Consider the following 22,057-nt stretch of genomic DNA (forward strand, 5'->3'; position numbering starts at 1 on the left):
GGGGATCAGTCCATGCACTGGTGCAAGAATGAAGACTTTAAGAAGTGTGACCAAATAATATGAAAGTTTGTGGAACTGTCAGTCAAATGGTAACAGGGTTACAGTCAGTGGAGAAGCTCAGCCAGAAGCTGCAGCAGAGAAGAGTGTGCTTTTGGGCCAAAGATATTAAATATGTTAAATTAGAATTTGAACTATCAGCCATAGCATGGATTAGAGTTGGATAGTACATTGATTTCACATGATTCTCTGCCAGTTTTAACTGTATGGTGCTGCACCTTTAAAGATGTTAACATAGTCCAAAGCAACAACTGGTTAGCTCTGCAGCCTCACAGTGCCAGGGACCTGGGTTTGATTCCAGCCCTGGGCGACTGTCTGTGTGGAGTTTGCACATCCTCCCTGTGTCTGCGTGGGTTCTCTCCGGGTGCTCCGGTTTTGTTCACAATTCAAAGATGTGCATGTTAGATGAATTGGCCATGTTAAATTGCCCATAGTGTTCAGGGATGTGTAGCTTAAGTCAATGGTAAATGTAGAGTAATGGGATATGGGTTTGGAGGATCAGTATAGATTTGTTGGGCCGAAGGGTCTTTTCCCACACAGTAGGGATTCTAAGATTCTGAGTGAACAGTTCATGTTCAAGGGGTTACAGAGGTACAAAACATGAACCTGCTGTGATAATCAATTCAGTTCACACCAACTGATAGCAAGTTGTGGCTGGGAGCATTGATAAATTGAAGACTACAGGTTGTGATAATATCTTGGCTGCAATGTTCATGACCTATCCATCGCATTGCCTCCTTCTTATTCAATGTATTCTAGTGTTTCTATACCCCTGGCATCCACCCAGCAATGTAGAGACTAAGCAAGTTAAGTTCTACCTAGATAAAAAAAGATTATATTTAACCTAATCCTTCTATTCTCCTTCAAAACATCATAACATGGCAGTAGTCGTCGAGTAGTACATATCAACCAGCCATTTGGATACAGAACTGGCTCGAAGGCAGAAGACAGAGGGTGGTGATGGAGGGTTGCTTTTGCAGACTGGAGGCCTGGACCAGTGGTGTGCCACAAATATCGGATCTGAGTCCACTGGTTTTCATCATTTACATAATTGATTTGGATGTGAACACAGGACGTATAATTAGTACGTTTGCAGATGACACCAACATTTGAGTTAAACTTCTTTATTATACACTGCACCTACAATGGGATCCTGATCAGATAGACCAATAGGCCAAGGAGTGGCAGATGGAATGTAATTTAGATAAATGTAAAGTGCTGCATTTTGGAAAGGTAAATCAGGGCAGGACTTATACACTTAATGGTAAGGTCCTGATGAGTGTTGCTTAGAGTGCAGAAAGAGTTCAGAAAATATTTACAAGGATGTTTGCCAGGGTTGGAGGGTTTCAACTGGAGAACTGAATCATAGCCTTCCTCAGAAAACTTAAGAAATCAGGAGAATTAAACAAGACAGACTTCCAAAAAATGAAACCAGACGGATCCAACACAGCATGCTTCTATGGACTACCCAAAGTTCACAAACCAGGAGCCCCCCTCAGACTCACAGTCTCACTACCAGGAACACCAACATACAGACTAGCCAAGGAACTTCACAAAAGTCTAAAGCACTTAGTAGAGTACTCCTACCACTGCATCTAAGAACTCCTGAACCTCATCAAAGACACCAAGAAAGAAGTGGATGAAATAATGGTGTAACAGCCCTGTTCCCATCCATCAACATCAACCTGGCCAAAGGAACACTGACTACGCTATTAGAAAAACCAAAGACACATATACCAAACACCACCAACTTCATCAGCAAGGACAACATCATCAAGCTAGTAGAACTATGCCTCACCACCCACTTCACTTTCAATAGTAGGACCCTCAAGCAAATCAATGGAATACCCATATCAGGGTTCCTCGCAGAAACAGTAATGCAGAGACTCAAACAAACAACTCTCCCAACCATCCAAGTCACACTTTGAGTCCGCTGCGTGGATGGCACCTTTGTGATCACTAAACAAAACAATTTAGAGGAAACCTTCAAGATCATCAATAGTATCCTTACTGGCATAAAATTCATAAAGGAGGAGGAAAACAACAATAACCTGTCATTTCTCGATTTCACAGTAGAGCGGACAGCCAATGGAGACCTTCAAATGCGCATCCACAGGAAAACAACACATACGGACCAAATACTGAAATACAGAAGCAATCATCCCAACACCCACAAACAAAGCTGCATTAGGACAGTATTTCAATGAGCCACCACACACTGTAGAACTTCAAAGAGCAGAAGAAAACCACCTATTCAGTGTATTCAAGAAGAACAGGTACCCAATAAACACATTCTACCGATTTCTCAGCAACAAACCCAAACAAGCAGACAAAACAGGCCCAGAAGCCTTAGGCACTTTACCCTGCATCAAAGACATCTCTGAAATGACTGCCAGCCTACTCAGACCTGTTGGCAGCATGGTAGCCCACAAACCAAACAACACACTTAAACAGTAGCTAATGAACCAGACAGCATGCAAAACAAACGTCATCTACAAAATCGGGAATCGATGTTTCGGGCATAAGCCCTTCTTCAGGCTTATGCCGAAACGTCGATTCTCCTGCTCCTTGGATGCTGCCTGACCTGCGCTTTTCCAGCAACACATTTTCAGTTCTTTGCCCCTTAGCATAGGACATAATTGCACTTGATTATCCCATGGGATGTCTGACCAAACAGTGATTGTGGTTTACAGATGAGGTGGTTTATTGGACGTGACATTTCGATATTAAAAGGGACCTAAGGGGCAACCTTTTCATGCTGAGGGTGGTGTGTGAATGGAATGAGTTGCCAGAAGAAGTGGTGGAGGTTGGTACAATTACAATATTTAAAAGGCATCTGGATGAGTATATGAATAAGAAGGGTTTAGAGGGATATGGTCGAAGTGCTGGCAAGTGGGACTAGATGAATTTAGGATATTTGGTTGGCATGGACAAGTTGGACTGAAGGGTTTGTTGTCACGCTGTATGTTCTATGTCTCTGTCTCGAGTACCATCTGGCAGCTTCTACTCTCCAATGACCAGGTCAGTAAATCTTTGTTTACCTTCTGTTAGAATTATTGGACTCCCAGTTTCATCATAGTCTCAATGGACTGAGGGAAAATTGAGAAACTAAAACTAGAGGAAATGTGAGAATAATTGTTCTCAACACCAAGACTATTGAGTCAAGTATAGTGTCAAAGGAACTGAACAAAACAAACCAATAGATTGTTTAACATCGCCTTAGGATGCCAGGAATCAAAACAGAAAATTCTGGAAACATTTAGCACATCAGGAGGCATCAGTGGATAGAGAAACAGAGTTCACATTTCAGATTGTAACCTTTCATTGATTCTGATAAAAGCTGCCAGTTAATGAGATCACGGCTGATCTGGTAACTCTCAACTCTACTTGCCTGCCTTTTCCCATAATGCCTGATTCCCTTATTGATTAAAGTCAATTTGTCTTGGCATTGAATTTTCTTAAAGCCCTCTGTGGTGTTGTATAGAAAGCACATCCATTTATCATCTTGAAAGGTATTCCTTGAATTTTCACGCTTCTCTCTTATTTCTGGGCTGTTCTCCCCTGACCTTTTCCCAGGGAAATAATCTCTCTTTACCTATCTTTACCTTAAATATTAATCAAGCTGATACAAATGTACATTATATAACCTGGCCTCGTTGAAACTTTTTTAATCTCAGAATCATTCTGCTGATTCTGTATTGCACCTCCCCCATGCTGCAGTGCCGAATTGGGTACAGTGTCCCAGATCACGTTTGTGTGTGTGTGTGTATATATATATATATATATATATATACCTCGACCCAATAAAAACAGTCATTCGGGTAGGAATGACAGCATTGAGAAGACAAAGATCATTGAAAAATGCCTTGTTAAAAAGGATATATTGCTTTGTGAAATTAGAATTGAGTGGGCTTATTAAAGTCTCTGGGTAAACCGTCCGGTGATAATACCGCTAGGCCATTGCCTCCCCCTAAATGAAAGACAATGCATTCATATCAAAACAGTGAGCATTTTGGCAGATATTTAAAATTTGTTTTTAAACTTTTGGACACCTTAAGTTCAAGGGGAGCTCATTGAGCGAACTGATTTTGTATAAATTTGATAATTAATTAATTGATGAAAGTATTTGGCTTTATTGCTTCATCTTCAGCTACCGGATCACAATCATAGTAATAATACAACGTGGGTCTGCAGACCAGGTAGTTTAAAGTTGGTTGTAGGAAAAATATTGCAGTTTTTACTCAAAACCATAATGGTAAAATATCCAGAACTGAGGATGTAATAAAGAACAGTCAGCATTGGTGTCAAACCTTATTGAATTGTTTGATGACATAACAGTATATGTAAAGGTATTGGGGAGGGTGTGTTTATGTCTGGACTTTTAAAAGATATGTTAATAGTAAACGAGAGTTACAACATGGATGCAGGGAAGAAATAGCAGAATGGATAACAATAGGGTTAGAAACAGAAACTAAAGCTAAAAGTTAGTTGTTCAGACTGACAGAATGTGTTGTTCCACAGGGTACTAGTCCTGAAAGTAATTGTGCCTGGAGATCAGGGGTATAACAATTATGTGGATGACAGGAAATTGGCGACTATGCCTAATACTGAGGAAGGTTGTGGTAAAATAGCAGATTCCAGAGAGGTGAGCAGAATGGGCAAGACAGTGGAAAATAATTTTAAGAGGTGGTGTATTCACATAGGAAGGAGAAGGAGGAAACTACTTAAATGTATGTTTAAAATTGAGGGGATTTGATGATGTGGGTGTAAAAACGTGGTGTCTGCACATGAGGAATAAAAATCAGATGACATCAATATAAGATGGTCACAATTAAGACCAATAAAGAATTCGGGAGAAACGTCTTCTCCAAAGAGCTTTCAGAATGTGGTGTTCAATGCCACATGTAGTTGAGAGAAATATTGTAAGCACCATTTAAGGGGGTGTTCATCAAGTCCATGAGAAGAAAATGAAAACCTGAAGGATGTACAGAGGGTTAGATGGAACGGAGTGAATGAGTCCCTTCTGAAGCTTGAAGACTGAACAGAGCAGCTGAGCCTAATAAACTTCAAAGTCAATCATTCATATATTCTTTTCAATAAAAAAAAGTAAGTTTGGGTAATTTGTATTATTATCTGTTTCAACCCCACCCCACCCCCGAACATTAGGCATGTCTACAGAAGAGACAGCTGATGCTGGGCTTCAGTACCTGAGGACCGGATGATGGAGTAATGATAGAGTCATAGTCCCCAACAACACAGGGAAGTGGGCAGCCAGGTTCACCACTAATTCAATGCCATGGGTTACAGTGATTGGTAACACCATCTATTATGGCATGGCTTTGGGAGAGGTCCACACTTCTGCCATTGAAGATATTTCCCTGTGAAGTCAGTACAGAGGATGAAGTGACATCCCAGGGTATTTGTTCCTAGTTTCTATTGGATCAGCTGTGAGTGTTCTCATCTACCTAATATCACTGGAGTTATTAATAACATTCATGCTCACTTCTTTCAGTCCATTCTTTCAGTCTTACAGAGCAGGAAGATCGATGGTGAGAAATCTGACTATCGACAATGATCAACTTCAGTGATGTTTAATGAGTGACTATTGGAAATCCATTGGGCTTCCCTCTTCCAATCACAAGGCAATGACTTCCCTGTGGCCTTGGGGTTTATGAATTTCAGTGAAGAAAGGATTTTGCTTTATTTCCTTCCATTATTGAATACGGCTCAATAACAGTGAGGTACCGGAAGGCAACTGTGGTCCGTGGAACATGAGTCAGGAACTTCAGCTTCTGAACAAAATAAAAGGAAACAGTGAATTAAACTACATTCTTAATCATCATATTTCCTCTAAAGGAAAGTTTGTGTGTTAAGTCCTAGTATGAAGTTGAGGCTGTAATTTAACCTGTGATCATACAACAATCAAATTAGGGCACAACGGAGACTTCAGTCATTCATTGAATAGGAGCTGGGAGTCCTGAGGGACCAAGGTTGCATTCATCCTTTAATCAATATCATCAAAACCGATTCCCTCTTACATTTTATGGGATTTGGTATGTGCAAATTGATGGGTATGTTTTGCATAGATAATAGTAATGACTGCAGTTCAAAAGGAATTAGTTAATGGTGAAGACTCTTGGGGATAACCTGAAGTAATGAGATGGTGCCACATGAAATGACATCATATGCTTTTGCGTTCCTATTTACTTTTACTCCTCAGATCAAAGTTTGTGTGTTGTTTTGTAAAGGCTGTTATGCTCCAGGTTAGTGCTGAGCCCAAATGACCCAAGTACTCCATCAGATTTCTAAAATAAACGGCATATTTTAGATAAGTGACATGTTTTGTGGGGCTTTATAGATTTGTTTTTCAAAAGATTCTTTAAAGATTTGAAGTTTTTACCACCAATACATTATTAATGCAGTTGAAATCAAAAATGTTCTGGCAAATTTGGAATGCTTTGCTTTAAATGTTATGTAGGCCCTTTAATAAAGTCATAGTTAGACAGTTCAGAAAAGGCCTTTTGTCCTATTGGGTCCTCACTGACATTAACTATCACCAAAGGCATGGTCATCCCAAATCCCTGTACTCGTCACATAGTCTTGAATGTTATGTTATTTCAAGTGCTCATTCAAATATTTTTAAACGTTGTAAGATTTCCAACCTCTCCCAATATACTGGTAGGGAGATTTCCTCGAGCTGCTCAGGAGGATTTAAACTAGTGCAGGGTGGGAAAGGGTGCAGAGGTGGGATGTGAGGGGGGGGTGTAGGGGGAAGACCTTGGGAGGTAGTGAGAAAAGAGATCAGTCTGAGACTGGTACAGTTGGGGAAAGGAGCAAGTCAAATAGGGTAGGCAGGAACAAAGCAGAGAATGAGGTAGGACTGATAAATTAAGCTGCATTTGTTTCAATGCAAGAGGCATAACAGGGAAGGCAGATGAACTTGGCGTGGTTGGGAAAAAGAGATTGGGATATCACAGCAATTATAGAGATGGGGCTCAGGGATGGACACGACTGGCAGCTTCATATTCCAGTTTATAGATGCTATAGGAAGGATAGAAAGGGGCAAGAGAGGTGGGGGAGTGGCGTTTTTGATTAGGAATAACATTACTGCTGTACTTTGGGAGGATATTCCTAGGAATGCACACAGGAAAGTTATTTAGGTAGAACTGCGAAATAAGAAAAGGATGATCACCTTATTGGGATTGTACGATAGAGCCCTTACACCCCCAATAGTCAGCAGGAAATTGAGAAACAAATTTGTAAGGAGATATCCGTTATCTGTAAGAATAATAGGGTGGTTATGGTAGGGGATTTTAACTTTCCAAGCATTGACTGGGACTACCATACTGCTAAGGGCTTGGATGGAGAGGAATTTGTTAAGTGTGTGCAAGAAATCTTTCTGATTCAGTATGTAGATATACCTACTAGAGAAGGTGCAAAACTTGACCTTTTTTTTGGGATAAGGCAGGGCAAGTGAATTCGGTATCAATGGGGGAGTTAACATCGTTTTGTTAGTTGTAAAATAGTGATGTAAAAGGATAGACCAGATCTAAAAGTTAACATTCAAAATTGAAGGAAGGCATATTTTGATGGTATTAGTCAAGAACTTTTGAAAGTTGATTGTGAGTGGATACTCACAGGGAAAGGCATGGCTGGGCAATGTCAAACTTTCAAAATGAGATAATGGAGTCTAATATACCGTCTGTTCCTACTCGGTTGAAGGGCGAGGCTGGTAGGTGTAGGGAATGCTGATAACTAGAGTAATTATGTTTCTGGTCAAGAAAAAGAAGGAAGCAGATGTCAGGTATTAACAGCAGTGATTGAGTAAATCCCGAGAAAAATATAAGGAACAATCCGCTCCTTCCGAGTATTAGCCTAGTAAACCTGTTCTTCTTCCAACACATTAACATAAGTACGGTGACCGGTACTGTACACAGCACTCCACATGAGGCCTTACCCACATCCTTGGTAAGTGAAGCAGAGCCTTCACACACTTGCTTTCAATTCCTCTCACAATAAAATGTGACACGATTAGCCTTCCTGATTACTTGCTATACCTATAGATTACCTTTCTGTGATTTGTGTACGAAGACACCCAGATTCCTCTCCATCCCTGAGCTCTTCAGCCATAGTATTGCAGTAATATGTTGCCTTATTATTCTTTCTTCCAAAATGTACCATTTCACACTTTGCCACATTGTACTCCATTTGCCAGATGGTTTGTCTTCACAACTCATTTTACTACTCACCTTTATGTCATCAGCAAATTGACTCTTAACTGCCCTTTGCACAATTAAGGATGGACAATGATGGACATCAGAATGAACTGGCAATAGAGATAGATTGTGAGGGAGCATACTAAACTGGGAATGGGGAGAGGCAGTGATAAGACATTGACCTAGGAATGGGGAGAGACAGTGACAAGGCATTGCCCTGGGAATGGGGAGAGACTGTGACAAGACAGTGGCCTGGGAATGGGGAGAGACAGTGACAAGACATTGCCCTGGGAATGGGGAGGGACAGTGACAAGACATGACCTGGGAATGGAGAGAGACATTGACAAGATATTGCCCTGGGAATGGGGAGAGACAGTGACAAGACAGTGAACTGGGAATGGGGAGAGACAGTGACAAGACAGTGACCTGGGAATGGGGAGAGACAGTGACAAGACATTGCCCTGGGAATGGAGAGAGACAGTGACAAGACATTGCCCTGGGAATGGGGAGCGACAGTGACAAGACATTGCCCTGGGAATGGGGAGAGACAGTGACAAGACAGTGAACTGGGATTAGAGACAGAGAGAGACAACACACTGAATTGGAAATAGAGACGTAATGATTAGATTACATTACTAACAGTGTGAAAACAGGCCCTCCGACCCTCCGAAGAGCAACCCACCCAGACCCATTCCTCTACATTTACCCCTTCACCTAACACTACGGGCAATTTAGCATGGCCAATTCACCCATTGTGGGAGGAAACCGGAGCACCCGGAGGAAACCCACGCAGACACAGGGACAGTTGCCTGAGGCGGGAATTGAACCCGAGTCTCTGGCGCTGTGAGGCAGCTGTGCTAACCACTGAGCTACTGTGGCACCCAAAAAAAAATTAAACACACCCGTTTCCTGGCTGGGAATTGAACCCAGGCCACGACGGTGAAAGCACCGAATCCTAAGCACTAGACCACCAGGTAATGAGAGACAGTGATTTGGGATTAGAGAGAGACAGAGTGGCAACACAATGAACCTGAAAGTGAGAGACAGAGAGACAACTCACTGAATTGGGAATGCAGAGAGAGATGGAGTAACAACACAGAACTGGCAATAGCAACAGAGATACAACACTCTGAACTGGGAAAAGAGGGAGACAGGGAAACAAGATACTGAATTGGGAATAGTGAGAGATAGATAGACAACATAGACAAAAGATGATAACACACTGAACTGGCAATAGAAGGAGATAAGCTAACATCACAATGAACTGGGAATGGAGAGAGAAACAGAGAATGCATTGAACTAGGGGAGGTGAGAGACAAACTGAGAACACACAACTTGGAATCGAGAGAGACAGACAGACAACATACTGAACTGGAACAGGAGTGACAGAACTGGCAATAGAGAGAGATAGAGAACACCCTGAACTGGGAATAGAGATTGAGAGACACCCACAGTGAACTGGAAATGGAGAGAGACAAAGAGACAACACATTGAACTGAGAATAGAGTAAGATAAACTGACAAAACACTGAACTGGGAATGGAGAGAGAAACAGAGAATGCATTGAACTAGGGGAGGTGAGAGACAAACTGAGAACACACAACTTGGAATCGAGAGAGACAGACAGACAACATACTGAACTGGAACAGGAGTGACAGAACTGGCAATAGAGAGAGATAGAGAACACCCTGAACTGGGAATAGAGATTGAGAGACACCCACAGTGAACTGGAAATGGAGAGAGACAAAGAGACAACACATTGAACTGAGAATAGAGTAAGATAAACTGACAAAACACTGAACTGGGAATGGAGAAAGAGAGAAACAGAGAGCATACAACTAAAAATAGAGAGAAACAGAGAGATAAAACACTGAACTGAGAAGAGAGAAGAGAGTGTGATAATACACAACTGGCAATAGAGAAAGACAGAGAGACAACACACTGAACTGGGAACAGAGAGAGAGAAAAACAGAGACCACACAACTGGAAAAAGTGAGAGACAAGCAGAGAACACACAACTGGGAAGAAAGAAAGATGGAGAGATAACACACTGACCTGTGAATACAGGGAGACAGAGTGTGACAATACACTGAACTGGGAACAGAGAGTGACATAATGAGAGACAGGACCTTGGAGTGAATGTCCACAAGTCCTTGAAGGTGAGTGGGAGGATTATACAGTGGTCACAAAATCATACATTTTCTTATTAGCCGAAGCATTGGAGGTTTTATTGATAGGTTAAGGGAGAAAGTGAGGTCTGCAGATGCTGGAGATCAAAGTTGAAACTTTATTGCTGGAACAGCACAGCAGGTCAGGCAGCATCCAGGGAACAGGAGATTCGACGTTTCGGGCACAGGCCCTTCTTCAGGAATGAGCAGAGAGTGTTCAGCAGGAGAAGATAAAAGGTAGGGAGGAGGGACTTGGAGGAGGGGAGTTGGAAATGTGATAGGTGGAAAGAGGTCAAGGTGAGGGTGATAGGTCGGAGTAGGATGGAGGCGGAGAGGTCAAGAAGAAGACTGCAGGTCAGGAAGGCGGTGCCGGGCTGGAGGGATCCGGCTGAGACAAGGTGGGGGGAGGGGGGATGAAGAAACTGGTGAAGTCCAAGTTCATCCCCTGCGGTTGGAGGGTTCCCAGTCGGAAGATAAGACGCTCCTCCTCCGACCGTCGGGTTGTTGTGGTTTGGCGGTGGATGAGTCCAATGACCTGCATATCCTCGGTGGAGTGGGAGGGGGAGTTGAAATGCTGTGCCACAGGTTGGTTGGGTTGGTTCGTCTGGGTGGCCCAGAGGTGCTCTCTGAATCGCTCCGCAAGTAGGCGGCCTGTCTCCCCAATATAGAGGAGGCCACACCGGCTGCAGCGGATGCAGTAGATGATGTGGGTGGAGGTGCAGGTGAATCTGTGGCGGATATGGAAGTTTCCCTTGGGGCCTTGGAGAGAAGTGAGGGGGGAGGTGTGGGCGCAAGTGTTGCACCTCCTGCGGTTGCAAGGGAAGGTGCCGGGAGTGGTGGTTGGGTCGGTGGGGGGTGTGGATCTGACAAGGGAGTCGCGGAGGGAGTGGTCTCTACGGAAAGCTGATAGGGGAGGGGAGGGAAATATATCCTTGGTGCTGGGGTCTGTTTGGAGGTGGCGGAAGTGACGGCGGATGATGCGCTGTACATGGAGATTGGTGGGGTGGTAGGTGAGGACCAGTGGGGTTCTGTCCTGGTGGCGGTTGGAGGGGCGGGGCTCAAGGGCGGAGGAGCGGGAAGTGGAAGAGATGCGGTGGAGGGCACCGTCGACCACGTCGGGGGGGAAATTGCGGTCCTTGAAGAAGGAGGCCATCTGTGTTGTACGTATTTTGAACTGGTCCTCCTGGGAGCAGATGCGGCGGAGACGAAGGAATTGGGAGAATGGGATGGCGTTTTTACAGGGGGCAGGATGGGAGGAGGTGTAGTCCAGGTAGCTGTGGGAGTCGGTAGGTTTGTAGTAGATGTCCGTGTTGATTCGGTCGCCTGAGATAGAAACAGAAAGGTCTAGGAAGGGGAGGGAGGAGTCCGAGACTGTCCAGGTGAATTTGAGGTCGGGGTGGAAGGTGTTCGTGTAGTGGATGAACTGTTCAACCTCCTCGTGGGAGCACGAGGTAGCGCCGATACAGTCATCAATGTAGCGAAGAAAAAGATGGGGGGTGGGGCCAGTGTAGTTGCGGAAGATGGATTGTTCCACATACCCTACGAAGAGGCAGGCATAGCTGGGGCCCATGCGGGTGCCCATGGCTACTCCTTTTGTTTGGAGAAAGTGGGAAGATTGGAAAGAAAAGTTGTTCAGGGTGAGGACCAGTTCGGTCAGTCGAAGGAGGGTGTCGGTGGAAGGGTACTGGGTGGTACGGCGGGAAAGGAAGAAGCGGAGTGCTTTGAGTCCTTCGTGATGGGGAATGGAGGTGTACAGGGACTGGATGTCCATGGTGAAGATGAGGCGTTGGGGACCGGGGAAGCGGAAATCCTGGAGGAGGTGGAGGGCGTGGGTGGTGTCACGAACGTAGGTGGGGAGTTCTTGGACTAATGGGGACAGGACCGTGTCGAGGTATGCCGAGATGAGTTCGGTTGGGCAGGAGCAGGCTGAGACGATGGGTCGTCCGGGGCAGTCAGGTTTGTGGATTTTGGGCAGGAGGTAGAAACGGGCGGTGCGGGGTTGTGGGACTATGAGGTTGGAGGCGGTGGATGGGAGGTCCCCTGAGGTGATGAGGTTATGGACGGTCTGGGAGATGATGGTTTGGTGGTGGGGGGTGGGGTCATGGTCAAGGGGACGGTAGGAGGAGGTATCTGCGAGCTGGCGTTTGGCCTCAGCGGTGTAGAGGTCAGTGCGCCAAACTACTACTGCGCCTCCCTTGTCAGCTGGTTTGATGGTGAGGTTGGGGTTGGAACGGAGGGAGTGGAGGGCTGCGCGTTCCGAGGGTGAGAGGTTGGAGTATTGATTGGTTAGGCTACAGCTGGAGTATGGAACATAGTTATATTCAGTGCACAATAGGAAAATGTAATATTGCTGTTCAGTCCTGTAGCCAATGATTTCATCCAAACTAATACCAACTGTCCTACTTTATGAACTTCAACATTGTCAGGAGCCTTTTATGTGGCATTTTTGTCAAATGTTTTCCAAAACAGCATCCAACATATTCTCTTCATCAACCTTCACTGTTACTTCATCAAAAAATTCCATTAAATTAGTGAAGCAAAATCCGCCTTTTACAATGTGTTTTGGCTCTGTGATTAACTAGAAATATCCCAGTGTTTATCAATTTTTGCCCAGATTATTACTTCTAAAACCTGCCTCATCACTGACATTAAACTGACTGGCCTACCATTACGAGGACTGAGCTCACATTTTTTTGAGCAAGGATTGGAAATGTCTGATTCTGTAGCATCCTCCCTAAATCAAGTGAAGACTGGAAGTTCACAATGAGCCATCTCCTATGTTCACATCCTGTTCCTTTTGCAGCCTGGGATGAAGAGTGTTATGCCCAGAGTTCTGTTCAATATTTACTCCCAGGTATTAATGCAGAAACCGGTGATTTGGTCATTACCACATTGTGTTTGTGAACACTCAATGTCACATTTCCTACTGCAACTGTACTTTGGAAGGATTCATTGACCATAAAGCAGTTTGAAAAGACCTATCATTGTGACAGATATTCTATCAATGCAAATCATTCTTTTTCAAGTTGAATAGCCAGGATGGGTCTTGTGAATGAGAGTGAAGTGAGCTTGAGAGGATATGGGGGAGAAACTACACGGTACAACAGAACACAGTGAGTTAAAACAATGGAACATGTTCAGATATTGTGATTGATTGTTACTAAATTCCCAATCTCAATTTTGATATTGTGTTGAAACACGTGGTCAATGTTCACATCCAAACAATGAGGAAAACAGAATCACAGAATTGGCATAATGTAGCAGGAGGCCATTCGGTGCATCGTGCTGCACACGGGTATTCTGACCGTCACCTGGTGATCATCAGCTGATGAGGGCTCTGAACCAACAACCAACCAAGGGACAGTATGAGCACTCAAACAGGCTGTCACCAACTCGCACCTGATCAAAACTGTTTGATCACAGGATTATCACCATCTACACAATCTTCACTACTTTTAAATTTCACTTAAGACACTTGCACCTCTAAAAATGTTAGCAGTTCTCAAGATCATGGCATAATCTTCATATGTTATCAAGTCTGCCCTAAGGTATTGAAGTGAAGCTGTTCCAATTCATCTACAATATTGACCCTGACACTAACAGTGACCATATAGTATGTCCTTCCCAAAAAGGAATGTATAAATCCAGTCGGACCAAATCTGCCACAGTGACTAACCACTACGTTAACTAACTTAGCAACAGAAAATTAAACCTATGATCCATCAAGCCAGGTTTGATTCTGGTCCAGTATTACCATCAGTTGGGAATCAGAACAAGTTTCATTGTCTATATGGAAGAGTAGATGTCTACGTGTTCTCTGAATTCAATGGAACTCAAATCAAATGGGTTCTATCATAAGTAGGCAAATTGCAGCCTGGGTGTTGAATGTGAAAACTAATGCCTTAGAATAATATACATTTAATAAATTGAACAGTATGGGCTTGGATGGAAAAGAAGTTCTTAAGTGTGTACAAGAAAATTTTCTGATTCAGTGTGTGGATATACCGACTAGAGAAGGTGTAAAACCTGATGTCTTTTTGGGAAATAAGGCAGTCTGAGATGACTGTGGTGTCAGTGGGGGAGCACTTTGGGGCAAATGAGCATAATTCTATTAGTTTTAAAATAGCCATGGAAAAGCACTGACCTGATCTAAAGATTAAAGTTCTAAATTGGAGGAAGGCCAATTTTGATGGTATTAGGCAAGAACTTTCAAAAGTTGTTTGGGGTCGGGCAGATGTTTGCAGGTAAAGGGATGGCTGGAAAATAGGATGCCTTCAAAAATGAAATAATGGAACTCCAGAGAAGGTATGTTCCTGTGAGGGTGTAGGGCAAGGTGGTAGGTGGAGGAAATGCTGAATGACTCGAGAAATGGAGGTTTTAGTCAAGAAAAAGACGGAAGCAGATGTCAGACATAGACAGCAGAGATCGGGTGAGTCCTTAGAAGAGCATAAAGGCTATAGAATTATATTTAAGAGGAAAATCAGGAGGACAAAAAGGGAACATGAGATAGCTTTGGCAAATAGGGTTAAGGAAAATCCAAAGGGGCTTTACAAATACATTAAGGACAAAAGGGTAACCAGGGAGACAATAGGGCCCCTCAAAGATCAGCAAGACAGCCTATGTGTGGAACCACGAGAGAATGGGGGAGATAATAAATTAGTGTTTAGCATCAGTGTTTACTGTGGAAAGGAACATGGAAGATATAGAACATGTGAAAATAACTAGTGATATCTTGAAACATGTCCATATTATCGAGGAGGAGGTGCTGAATGGCTTAAAATCCTTAAAAGTGGATAACTCTCCAGGACCTGGTCAAGTGTACCCTAGACGTCTGTGAGAATCTAGCAAAATGATTGCTGGGCCCCTTGCTGAGATAAATGTATCATCAATAGCTAGGTGAGGTGCTGAAAGACTGACTAATGTGGTGTCAGTATTTAAGAAAGGTGGTAAGGAAAAGCTGGGAAACTATAGACCAATAAGCCTGACGTTGGAGTTGAGTGAGTTGCTGGAGAGAATCCTGAAGGACAGGATTTACATGTGTTTGAAAAGGCAAGGACTGATTAGGGATAGTCAATATGGCATTGTGTGTGAAAAATCATGTCTCACCTACTTGATTGAGTTATTTAAGAAGTAACAAAGAGGATTGATCAGTACAGAGCAGTGGACATGTTCTATATGAACTTCAGTAAGGTGTTTGACAAGGTTCCTCATAGTAGCCTGGTTAGCACAGTTAGTTCACATGGAATACAGGAAGAAGCCACTTGGATACAGAACTGTCTCGAAGGTGGAAGACAGAGGTAGTGGTGGAGGGTTGTTTTTCAGACTGGAGGCCTGTGATGAGCAGTGTGCCACAGGGATTGGTGTTGGGTCCACTACCTTTTGTCATTTATATAAATGATTTGGATGTGAATATAGGAGGTGTGATTAGTCAGTTTACAATAACAACAAATTTGTAGGTGCAGTGGATAGTGAACAAGGTCACCTCAGAGTAAAGTGGGACCTTGATCAGATGGACCAATAGGCTGAGGATTGGCAGATGGAGTTTAGATAAATATGAGGTGCTGCGTTTTGGAAAGGCAAATCAGAGCAGGACTTATACACTTAATGGTAAAGTACTGGAGTGTGTCCCTGAACAAATAGACCTTGGAGTGCAGGTTCATAGTTCCTTGAAAGTGGAGTTGCAGGTTGACATGATAGTGAAGAAAACATTTGGTATGCTTTCCTTTATTGGTCAGTGCAATGAGTAGGAGTTGGGAGGTCATGGTGTGGCTGTACAGGACATTAGTTAGACCATTTTTGAATACCACATTCAATTCTGGTCTCTCTGCTATAGGAAAAATGTTGTGAAACTTGAAAGGGTTCAGAAAAGATTTAGAAGGATATTGCGAGGGTTAGCGGGTTGGAGTGAAAGGGAGAGGCTGAATAGGCTGGGGCTGTTTTCCCTGGACCATCAGAGGCTGAGGAGTGACCTTATCGAGGTTTATAAAATCCTGAGGGGCATGGATAGGGTAAATAGACAAGGTATTTGCCCTGGAGTGGAAGAGTCCAGAACTGGAGTGTATAGATTTATGGTTTGAGGGGAAACATTTAAAAGGGACCTAAGGGGCAACTTTTTCATGCAGAGGTTGATGTGTGTATGGAATGAGCTGCCTGAGGAGGTGGTGGAGGCTGGTACAATTACAACATTTAAATGCCATCTGAATGTGTATATGATTAGGAAGGGTTGAGAGGGATTTGGTGCTAATGCTGGCAAATGGACTAGATTAATTTATGACATCTGGTCAGCATGGACAAGTTGTACCATGTTGTACCACCCTATGACTCGATGTCACCTTCCACCAGCGTGCATCTAATATGAGCTTCTCTCTCCCTCGTGCTGGAAGCAATTACTGTCTGTCTTTAGACTGACAGGGAGACCATTAATAGAGAACACAGCTAAGATAATTAGCAAAAGAATGATTCATAGTTCCTTGCAAGTGGGGCTATTTTGCCTGGAGCTTGGAGACTAGAGGGGGGTGACCTTATCGAGGTTTATAAAATCATGAGAGGCATGGATATGGTGATTAGCCAAGATCCTTTCCCCAGGGTAGGGAAACAAAAACTGGAAGGCATATTCGAGAGGGAAAAGATTTAAAAGGGACCTAAAGAGCAACTTTTTCGCACAGGTTGTTGTGTGTATGGAATGAGTTGCCAGATAAGTCGGGGTGGGGGGGGGGGGGGAGCGGTGTTCGTGTAAATACACGTAAAAGGCATCTGGATGGGTCCATGAATAGGAAGAATTTAGAAAGATATGAGACAAATGCTAGCAAATGGGACTAGATGTGTTCAGGATATCTGGTCAACATGGACAATTGGAATTAAGGGTCTGTTTCCATACTGGACATCTCAATGACTCTATGCATCCCTTAATCTTCAACTGTTTCTCCTCCTCCACTCTGGTTAACAGGGCCTTCATTGATATACTCAATGAATTTACAAAAGACGCGATAAGGGTTCAGCTGAGATCGTTTTAAAAAGGTGGCAGCCACACTGCTAGCAGTTTACAGGTGATGACCAAATCCTCTGAGGAAAACAGAAGAGTAGTATGTCAGACATTTTTGAATATTTTGAAGTACCAGAGTATTTGGGGATTTCATCTCTCAAAAATCTCTCAATACGAACAGTGTGAAAGACACTGAGAGCAAAAAGATTATTGTACCATATTTAACTGACCTCTTTAGCACATAAGAGCTCAGTGAGAGGAAAAGCAATTCAGGAATTGATCTTCTGAAATGAAGCTGGTCTTCTGGATGAACTAAGAGAGAGGGACTATTTTTGAGTTGCTGACATTAATACATTTACATTGAGCATAAATATGGAACAAGACAAAGACAGCAAGATTAAAACGTTGATGTCAGGGGGAACAAATCTCATGAGTCTGCCACGAGGGGTCATAGTTTTAAGGTGTTAGGAGGAAGGTATAGAGGAGACGTCAGAATTAGATTCTTTACGCAGAGAGTTGTGAGCGCATGGAATGCATTGCCAGCGGTGGTGATGGAAGCAGATTCATTACAGACATTGAAGTGACTGCTGGACTTGTACATGGACAACAGTGAATTGAAGGGTGTGTAGGTTAGTTTTTTTATTTGAAATTAGGATTAATCCTCGGCACAACATCTTGGGCCAAAGGGCCTGTTCTGTGCTGTACGTTTCTATTTCTTAATCTGAGAGATAATCTGACGAAGTTGGACTGGATGCAGGTATTTGAAGATAAAATAATGACAAATCAGTGGGAGGATCTCAAAAGTGAGATTCTAAAGAAACAGAGTAAACATGATCCAATAACAGATATCATTATATTTCCACATCTCGTGCTCCATAGGTGTCCCCAAGCATACAGGGTGACATGAAACAGTAAAAGAAAGATACTGATCCTGACAAAACAATTAAAAAACAATGGGAAGCTTAGCCTAGAATCTAAATGGGTGAACTGAAAACTAAAAAAAACTTAGAAAGGCCAAGGAAGCACAGGGAAATTGTAAATGGGTAAAATCGACAGGAAAAGAAATGGTTTATCAGTTGATTAAGACCAAAAAGATAACTATGAAAATGATAGGGGTGTCAAAGAAGTGGAAGATGATTAATGTTGCCGATGCACATTCGCACACTAATACACATACACAAACCATGATAATCCAATGCATTGCTTCTTGTATTATTACTTTAATCACAGTGAATCATGTCACTGTGTTTGTGATTTATTCCATATTCATGAATTTAAATCTGATGTGGTGAAGACCAATGTGAAAGATTTGTCTCAGGCATGATCCAGATACCTTTTAAATGCTGTAATTGTACCAGCCTCCACCACTTACTCTGGCAGCTCATTCCATACACACACCACCCTCCGTGATATTGAAGTAGAAATTCTCCTTAGATCAAAGAACTGCATTGAGAAAGATCAGAACTTAAACACTGTATTGGAGAACTGTGTCCCATTGTTACTATGACCATTAAGCTAAGGCATTTGGAAATAACAGCCCAGACAGCTGCAAATATTTCTTCAACCACAACCTGGAAGAGAGGAGGAGGGAGAGAGCATCTGGGGATGGCTTCAAACAGGACAGTGATGTCATTAAAACCAAAACAAGGCTCATACTAGGAATTTCCTAACATGGCAGTCATAGTAGAAGAAAGAGCATGAAGATCTAACTTGGAATATAATCCCTGAAAGTTGCCACCCAGGTTGATAGGGTTGTTAGGAAGGCATATGGTGTGTGAGCTTTTATTGGTAGAGAGATTGAGTTTTGGAGCCATGAGGTAATGCTGCAGCTGTACAAAACTCTGGTGCGGCTGCATTGGGGTATTGCATACAGTTCTGGTCACCGCATTACAGGCAGGATGTGGAAGCTTTGGAATGGGTTCAGAAGAATTACTAGGATGTTGGCTGGTATGGAGGGAAGGTCTTATGAGGAAAGGCTGTTTTCATTAGTGAGAAGGTTGAGAGGTGACTTAATTGAGCCATATAACATAATCAGAGGATTAGATAGGGTGGACAGTGAGAATTTTCTTTCTTGGATGGTGATGGCTAGCACAAGGGGACATAGCTTTAAACTGAGGGGTGATATATATATAGGACAGATGTCAGAGATAGTTCCTTTACTCAGAGAGTAGGAGGGACCTAGAATGCACTGCCTGCAACAGTAGTAGACTCGCCAACTTTAAGGGCATTTATATGGTCATTGGATAAACGTACGGATGAAAATGGAATAGCGTAGGATAAATAGGCTTCAGATTAGTTCCACAGATCGGCGCAACATCAAGGGCCGAAGGGCGTGTACTGCCCTGCAATGCTCTATGTTCTATGACTTGCTGCTGAAGCTGGGTAAACTGCAGGCACAATTGCTAGAGAAACTTAGCAGGTCTGGCAACATCTGTGGAGAGAAAATAGAGTTAATATTTGAAGTCCAGTGACTCTTCATCAGAAGTAGTAAGATCAGATACTCCATGATCTATTCATTAGAAAGATGGAAGGGGAGGCAAGAGAAGAGGGGGAGTGGCTATTTTGATTAGGGAAAACATCATGACAGGACTTGGAGAGGATGTTCCTGAGGGATCGCCCAGTGAAGCAACGTGTGTGGATCTGAGAAAAAAGAAAGGTTTGATCACTCTGATGTGATCGTAACATAGATTCCCCAGTAGTCAGCGGGAAATTGAGGAGCAAATTGATGATTGACTGGTACGAGAAGTCATAGTTTGAAGATATTAGGAGGAAAGTATAAAGGAGACATCAGAGGTTGGTTCTTTACGCAGACAGATGTGAATGCATGGAATGCATTGCCAGTTGAGGTGGTGGAGGCAAAGTCATTGGGGACATTTAAGTGACTGCTGGACATGCACATGGATAGCAGTGAGTTGAGGGGTGCGTAGGTTGTTACTATATTTTACATTAGGATTAAATTTCGGCACAACATCGTGGTCTAAGGGCCTGTTCTGTGATGCACTTTTTTTTAGATTAGGTGAGATTACTTACAGTTTGGAAACAGGCCCTTCGGCCCAACAAGTCCACACCGACCGGCCGAAGCACAACTTACTCAGAGCCATTCCCCTACCTTTACCCCTTCACCTAACACTACAGGCAATTTAGCATGGTCAATTCACCTAACCTGCATATTTTTGGACTGTGGGAGGAAACCGGAGCACCCGGAAAAAACACACACAGACACAGGGAGATTGTGCAAACTCCACAGAGACAGTCGCCTGAGGTGGGAATTGAACCCGAGTCTCTGGCGCTGTGAGGCAGCAGTGCTAACCACTGAGATACCGTGCCACCCACCATGTGTCTATGTTCTAAATATGCAGGGAGGTCGCTGATAGCTGTAAGAATAATAAAGTTATAATAGAAAGAGATCTTAACTTTCCAAACATAGACTGGTAATGGATGGGAGGAATTTGTTAAATTTATTCAAGAAAACCTTCTCAATCAATATGTAAATGGCCATCCGAGAGAAGGGGCAAAATTTAACGTCCTCTTGGGGAATAAGGCAGGGCAAGTCACTGAGATATTAGTGGGGAAACACTTACCACAATTCTATCAGTTTTAAAATAGCTATGGAAAAGGATAAGCCTGATCCAAAAGTTAAAGATTTTCGAATTGACAGTGGGAATAATTCAATCTCTGGGCACTCCAGCCTGTAAATGTGATGTGTTGAGTTTGTTTCCCAGTCTTTGATATTGTACATGAAGTGAGACCACTCAGCACTCAGATCTCTGTTATTCTTTGTATGTCTGATGGATTATGTTCATATATTTAATGTTTATCTCCACATTTGTGTATGTAATTGTATCTTTAATATTGTAAAGTACAAATAGATTTCTGTCGTATATCAATCATAAATAACCTGAACTCAATGGGAATATCTGTTTTAATTAAATAACTTGTGTGCATTCTGAACATGGAGTGAACCTAAATGATGTAAAACAGAAAGTGCTGCAAATACTCAGCAGATCAAACAGCATCTGTGGAGAGAGAAACACAATGAATGTTTCTGGTCAATGACCTTTCATCAGAGAAAATGAGTGAGTATTTCCAGCAGTCTCTGTTTTTAATTAATGTTCACAGCATCTGGACAATACAGTTTTTCCAATTATAAACCTTCACAAAGTATTATTCAGTTGGTTGATGTGGGTAAATATTGAGAGATTAACACAGTCCTTTTTGATCTTACAGTCGCTGTGATTTGGAGGCTAGGATTTGTCTACAGCTTAAAAATGTGTTGTTGGAAAAGTGCAGCAGGTCAGGCAGCATCAAAGGAGTAGGAGATCGATGTTTCGGGCATAAGCCCTTCTTCAGGAATGTTTCCTGAAGAAGGGCTTATGCCCAAAAAATCGATTCTCCTGCTCCTTTGATACTGCCTGACCTGCTGCGCTTTTTTAGTGACCCATTTTTAAGTTCTGATCTCCAGCATCTGCAGTCCTCACTTTCTCCTAGGATTTGTCTACAGACTGGCGTGCAGAGAATTGGAAATGACTTATTTCTCTGTTGCTCTGTTTGAATGTTAGAATATAAATATGTCACTGGACTGTGAGATCGGAGTGGGACTGAACACAGTCTCTGTTTGAGCCTGTGGTTTGATGA

At 42.9% G+C, this 22,057-nt stretch overlaps 1 pseudogene; it reads left to right on the forward strand.

Moving 5' to 3' along the window:
* LOC148136041 (uncharacterized) overlaps nucleotides 1-22,057 on the forward strand; it is a 40,098-nt pseudogene that overhangs the window by 13,814 nt on the left and 4,227 nt on the right.

This window comes from Chiloscyllium plagiosum, unplaced genomic scaffold (assembly GCF_037043375.1).
Source record: "Chiloscyllium plagiosum isolate Xiang-an unplaced genomic scaffold, Cpla_swu_hap1 HiC_scaffold_47, whole genome shotgun sequence".
NCBI lineage: Eukaryota > Metazoa > Chordata > Chondrichthyes > Orectolobiformes > Hemiscylliidae > Chiloscyllium > Chiloscyllium plagiosum.